Source organism: Mus caroli, unplaced genomic scaffold (assembly GCF_978045245.1).
Source record: "Mus caroli unplaced genomic scaffold, Mus_caroli_1 scaffold_1, whole genome shotgun sequence".
Taxonomy (NCBI): domain Eukaryota; kingdom Metazoa; phylum Chordata; class Mammalia; order Rodentia; family Muridae; genus Mus; species Mus caroli.
In genome coordinates, this window is record NW_028227256.1 from 150,819,776 (window position 1) to 150,825,775 (window position 6,000).

The following is a 6,000-nucleotide window of genomic DNA, read 5'->3' on the forward strand; positions in this document are numbered from 1 at the left end:
GATCTGATGGGATGCATGGAATTATTTCAGTCTTCTTGTATCTGTTGAGGCCTGTTTTGTGGCTGATTATATGGTCAATCTTGGCAAAGGTACCATGAGGTGCTGAGGAGAAGGCATATTCTTTTGTTTTAAGATGAAATGTTCTGTAGATATCTGTTAGATCAGTTTGGTCCATAACTTCTGTTAGTTTCAATGTGTCTCTGTTTAATTTGTGTTTCCATGATCTTTCCATTGATGAAGTCTCCCACTTTTATTGTGTGAGGTGCAATGTGTACTTTGAATTTTAGTAAAGTTTCTTTTATGAATGTGGATGCTCCTGCATTTGGAGCATAGATGTTCAGCATTGAGAGTCCTTCTTGGTAGATTTTTCCTTTGATGTGTATGAAGTGTCCTTCCTTATCCATTTTAATAACTTTTGGTGGAAAGTTGATTTTATTTGATATTAGAATGGCTACTCCCACTTGCTTCTTGGGACCATTTGCTTGGAAAATTGTTTTACAGACCTTTACTCTGAAGTAATGTCCATCTTTGAGGCTAAGGTCTGTTTCCTGTATGCAGCAAAATGCTAGGTCCTGTTTACATATACCGTCTGTTAGTCTATGTCTTTTTATTGGGGAATTGAGTCCATTAATGTTAAGAGATATCAAGGAATAGTGATTGTTGCTTCCTGTTATTTTTATGTTTGTGTGGCTATCTTCTTTTGGGTTTGTTGAAAGAAGATTACTCTCTTGCTTTTTCTAGGTGTAGTTTCCCTCCTTGTGTTGGCATTTTCTTTCGTAGTGCTGGATTTGTGGAAAGATATTGTGTAAATTTGTTTGTGTCATGGAATATCTTGGTTTCTCCATCTATGGTAATTGAGTGTTTTGCTGGGTATAGTAGCCTGGTGAAAAGTCTAGTGTAACTCTGATAGATCTGCCTTTATATGATACTTGACCTTTTTCCCTTACTGCTTTTAATATTCTTTCTTTGTTTTGTGTATTTGGTGTTTTGATTATTGTGTGATGGGAGGAATTTCTTTTCTGGTCCAATCTATTTGAAGTTCTGTGGGCTTCTTGTATGTTTATAGGCACCTCTTTCTTTAGGTTAGGGAAGCTTTCTTCTATAATTTTGTTGAAGATATTTGCTGGCCCTTTAAGTTGAGAATCTTCACTCTCTTCTACACCTATTATCCTTAGGTTTGTTCTTCTCATTGTGTCCTGTATTTCCTGGATGTTTTGGGTTAGGAGCTTTTTGCATTTTGCATTTTCTTTAACTGTTGTGTCAATGTTTTCTATGGTATCATCTGCACCTGAGATTCTCTCTTCTAGCTCTTGTATTCTGTTGGTGATGCTTGCATCTATGACTCCTGGTCTCTTTCCTAGGTTTTCTATCTCCAGGGTTGTCTCCCTTTGTGATTTCTTACTTGTTTATATTTCCATTCTTAGATCCTGGATGGTTTTGTTCAATTCCTCCACCTGTTTGGTTGTGTTTTCCTGCAATTCTTTAAGGAAGTTTTGTTTCCTCTTTAAGGGCTTCTATCTGTTTGCCTGTGGTCTCCTGTATTTCTTTAAGGGAGTTATTTATGTCCTTCTTAAAGTCCTCTATCATCATCATGAGATGTGATTTTAAATCAGAGTCTTGCTTTTCTGGTGTGTTGGGGTATCCAGGGCTTGCTCTGGTAGGAGAACTGGTTTCTGGTGATGCCAAGCAGCCTTGGTTTCTGTTGCTTATGTTCTTGCCCTTGCCTCTCAACATCTGGTTATCTTTGGTGTTAGCTGGTCTTACAAGCTCTGACTGTGGATTTTCCCTCCTACAAGCCTGTGTGTCAGAACTCCTGGGAGACTAGCTCTCTTCAGGAGGAATTTGGGTATGGAGACCTGTGACACAGGGTCAGCTCTGGGGTGGGGACAGAAACTGGAAGGATCCTGTCCATGGCTGTTCCTTGGTTCCCGTGTCCTGATGGCTCTGGCAGGTCCCTCTTGGGCCAGGAATTTGAGCAGAAGTGTGGAATTACCTGTGCTCACAGGTGTGTCAGCACTCTTGGGAGACTAGCTCTCTCTCCCAGCAGTGTTGTGGCACAGGATCAGCTCTGGGCACAGAGCAGACAGAAACTGGAAGGATCCTGTCCCTACTAGTCCTATTTTCAGATGAAGACATTAAAGCCATATGATATTAAGGAAACTGTCCAAGGTGACCAAGCTTAGATTCAAATGTAGGATATCTGACACTGGTCCCCAGGCTTCTATTCACAACACGGCAGGAACAAATGGCTATGTGAATTTTCTACCTAGCAGTGACATCTTTAATGCTCAGTATGACTGATCTCATTTCGTCCCTCTAACAACCCTAGGATGTGGGCCCTTTCACTATTACCTCATTTTATAGAGGGGAAGAAGAGAGAGGCACAGGGAGATCACAAAGACAACAAGTGGCAGAGCTGAAACTGACATGGACAGCTGGCCTGCCAAACCTTGGTCTCCATCATAAGGCAGCCCTGCCTCTCAACCGATAGTAAGGTCCTACATCAGCTACCCACACATGGTCAGTCATGCTATAGAATCCTTACATGAATCTTTACAGAGGTCTGATGATTCTGACAGAGATTATGACATATTTACTCTGAGTAGGTGTTTCGGGTATCAACAAAATTACAAATTTTCTTTCAATTTAAAAAAAAAATCTAAGACATAATTTTAGGCATAATTGAAATGATCTGTATAGAGTAACATTGATAAATATCATTACCTAAAAATACATGTATAGACTTAATTTGTATTCTGGAAAAGAAAGAAAGAAAGAAAGAAAGAAAGAAAGAAAGAAAGAAAGAAAGAAAGAAAGAAAAGAAATATCCATACAGATAAGATTAGCTGAGGGAAAGTAAAATTCAATTTACCTTAAATTATTTACATATATTATTTCTCTTGTAGCCACAATACATTCGCGAGTATTAAAGTTGAGTTAAACGCTAATGTTGTACACTCAAGGACTTCGTGCGTGCTGTCCAGACAAGGGGCATACAGTGTAGCCTCCACACAAACAGCAAAGGCTCCTTTTCACCCTGAGCACTCGTGCTTAGCTAGGCACTGATGGCTTAGTCAGGACTACACTGTAAGAGACAAGTTTTTACCCAAGTTAATGGTGCAGCACGGAAAGCAGGAATCCAACATGATCGCTACACAAGGCCAGGGGGCAGAAGGAATTCTGTAGCGCTTGAACTCCCACCGCCTCCCCACCAAGTAGAAAAGGAAGTGCCCACCTCCGGAATCCTCTCAGCCAATCACAAAATGAAGAGCTCATGAGCCAGTAGCGAGGTCAAAGCAAATGGTTGAAGACTGGGAAATAAAACCAATGCAATGTCTGTTGAGAGGGAAATATATACGTCTTACTCTCTGGAAACCAGCACCCTGGCAACTCCCAAAAGCCGCATGGATGGATAGGGAAGGGATTCATAAGGGTCCACCTGTCCCCGAGACGCCCCTGGCAGTTAATGGTTGCTGGGGGAAGGAAGTCGTATTTTCCAAAGTGCAGCCACTGGTAAATTGCTCATGCTCCAGTAAATAACCCCCTGCCCACGCCCAGCGGGTCACAGGCAAAACAGCAAAAAACAAAACCCAAAAGGCACAATAAGAAGTACAAGCGCGACTCGCTGGGGAAAAGATGTTCAAGGAGGAATGGGGTGGAAGGGGTAATGGAGGATGTGTGTGAAGACGACCAGAGACATTATATACATGTATAAAATCATCAAAGAATGTTTTTAAATATTTAAACTAGCAGTCGGAGGTGACAAGATGGCTCAGCAGATAAAGGCACAACCCTAATGATATGAGTTCGTCCCTGGAGCCCACCAGAACGTGGGAAAGAGCCGCTCGTTAGAGTTATCCTCTGACTTTCTTCTGCAGGTAAACATGCTTGTATGGCACCCCTTCCCTGACGACGACAACAACAACAATAAATTTAAAGGCCGGAAGTGTTTCAATAAGACAAAATGAGCAACCCTTTAAATTATTGCTGATGACTAGATTTTTGTGGTTCCCCCCCCCCCCCTTCTGCATGAAACCAGCCCTCGAGGTGGTTTTTGGAGACAAGCTTTTGAGGAGTCGTAGATAAGTCAGAACATAGGAGTAGATTCTAGGCTGGTGAGATTAATGTTTCTTTAAGAAGAGATGCCAGGGATCCGGTTTCCTCAGTGTTAGCCATGTGTTAAAAGCAGGAGAAGCCTCATCAGGGTCAAACGGCCCAGCCCCAGCGTCTAGGTCTTAGCTTCCAACCCATGGAACTATGTGGTGTTGTAGGGGGTTTTGGTTTTGGTTGGGTCGTTTTGGTTGTAGTTTAAGCTACCTACTCTGTGGTTTTGTTATAGCACTCTAAAGAGACCAATATGTGTTTAAAACTTAAAAGCAAAAACCAAACCAAAACAAAGAACAAATAAAACCAAAAAACCCCACTACTGTCCGTCTTTACAGAGTCACAATGTCAACCCGCTACATCTCGGAAACTGACTGTGTGTGTTAAAAATTAGCTTATTTTTGCTTCTTTATCAGTTGTGAAACATGAAACTGTGAGTAATTCATCTCAATATGCTAAAGTGAGTCACAACCTAAAAGTCACAGTCCTCAAATATACACTAAAATACACCAGTGTGGTGGCTCAGTTAGGAGGCTGAGGTCAGCCCTGGCTGCAGAAGAAGACCCTGTCTCAAAAAAGAAATGTGTGTGTGTGTGTGTGTACAGGTACTTTTAATAGTGTGTATATATAAGTAGTTCTTTAATAACTCAGTAAATAATCAAATACACACTAATAAAAATAGCTCTGTTGTGGTTTAAAATTCATTTTAATTGGGAGTTTCTACCCTTCCTTTGATCATTTAGTTCCCAGATAAAAGTCTTTACATTTACAATGAACCTTGACAGCAGTGGAGTTGGGCAGATGTCGACCTTCTGTGCTATTTTGTCTACTTCCCTATCAATAGCCCAGTTATAACTTGCCATGTTCTGCCTGGACTGCTCTTATACGATTGGCCATCCCTCATGGCCATGTTTTCATGATTCACCTGCCTGTTGGTGTCTTCTCCTCTCCCATCACCTCTCTCCCTCCTCCCTCTCAGGGTCCTACCTCCAACAGCAAGCCTGGGAGCTGGAATTTCATCAACCTTTCTTCTGCCCAGCTACAGGCGCTAGGCATCTTTATTCAACCAATAGTTTTAAACTAGGGAACACAGTTTGCACAACAAAGGCTGGTAAAGGTGAGAGTTCACTCCTAGGCCTAGAGAGAGTTTAGCATTATAATACATAGCAACAGACTAAACCTCAACATAGCTCTTTAGTAACTCACTGAATCTCAAAATGCCAAATCCTCTGTGCTTGTAACTTGAAGGTGTGTCTCAGCTCTGAAGTCTTGGAAGACTAGTCACTTTACATTTAAGAACAGCTTTCCTTTGCGCAGCGTGAATAGCATCTGGATATATTTGTGGAGGTAAGATGTGTGACCTAAAATAGGAACTTCTGTAATCTGAGTGTGAAGTCACTCAGCAACAGGACCATTTTGTTTTGCTTGTATTAGGTTGTTCTTTATTCTGGAACTTCCCTCTGAAGACACTGGTTATAAAGTATCTCTATCAGCCTCACCTAGGGGATACATCACAGGTCGGCTATGAGGTTCCAAAGACACAACGCGTCTCCCACTGTCCTGGGAAGACTGCCCAAGCAAGACTTCCTCTTAGCACATGCTCAGCAGGTCAACAGCCAGAAACAGGCAAAATGTAAAGTCGAGGGCTTCCCAAAGTCCACTCCTGGAGAATGCCTCTGAGTCCAGATTGCCTGAAATTAAAGAGCAAGACTTTTAACCAAGTTCATCCCCACCTTAAAGAAAAACCAAGAACTATTCAAACAGTACCTGTCTGCTCAGTGAGTCTGCCATCATCTACCGTCCCGAGAGGCTCCCCCTTGACCTAGGAGGTACCTCATGCCTGTGATCCCAGAACTCAGGAGGCTGAGGCAAGAGGACTTGCAAATTCAAGATGAG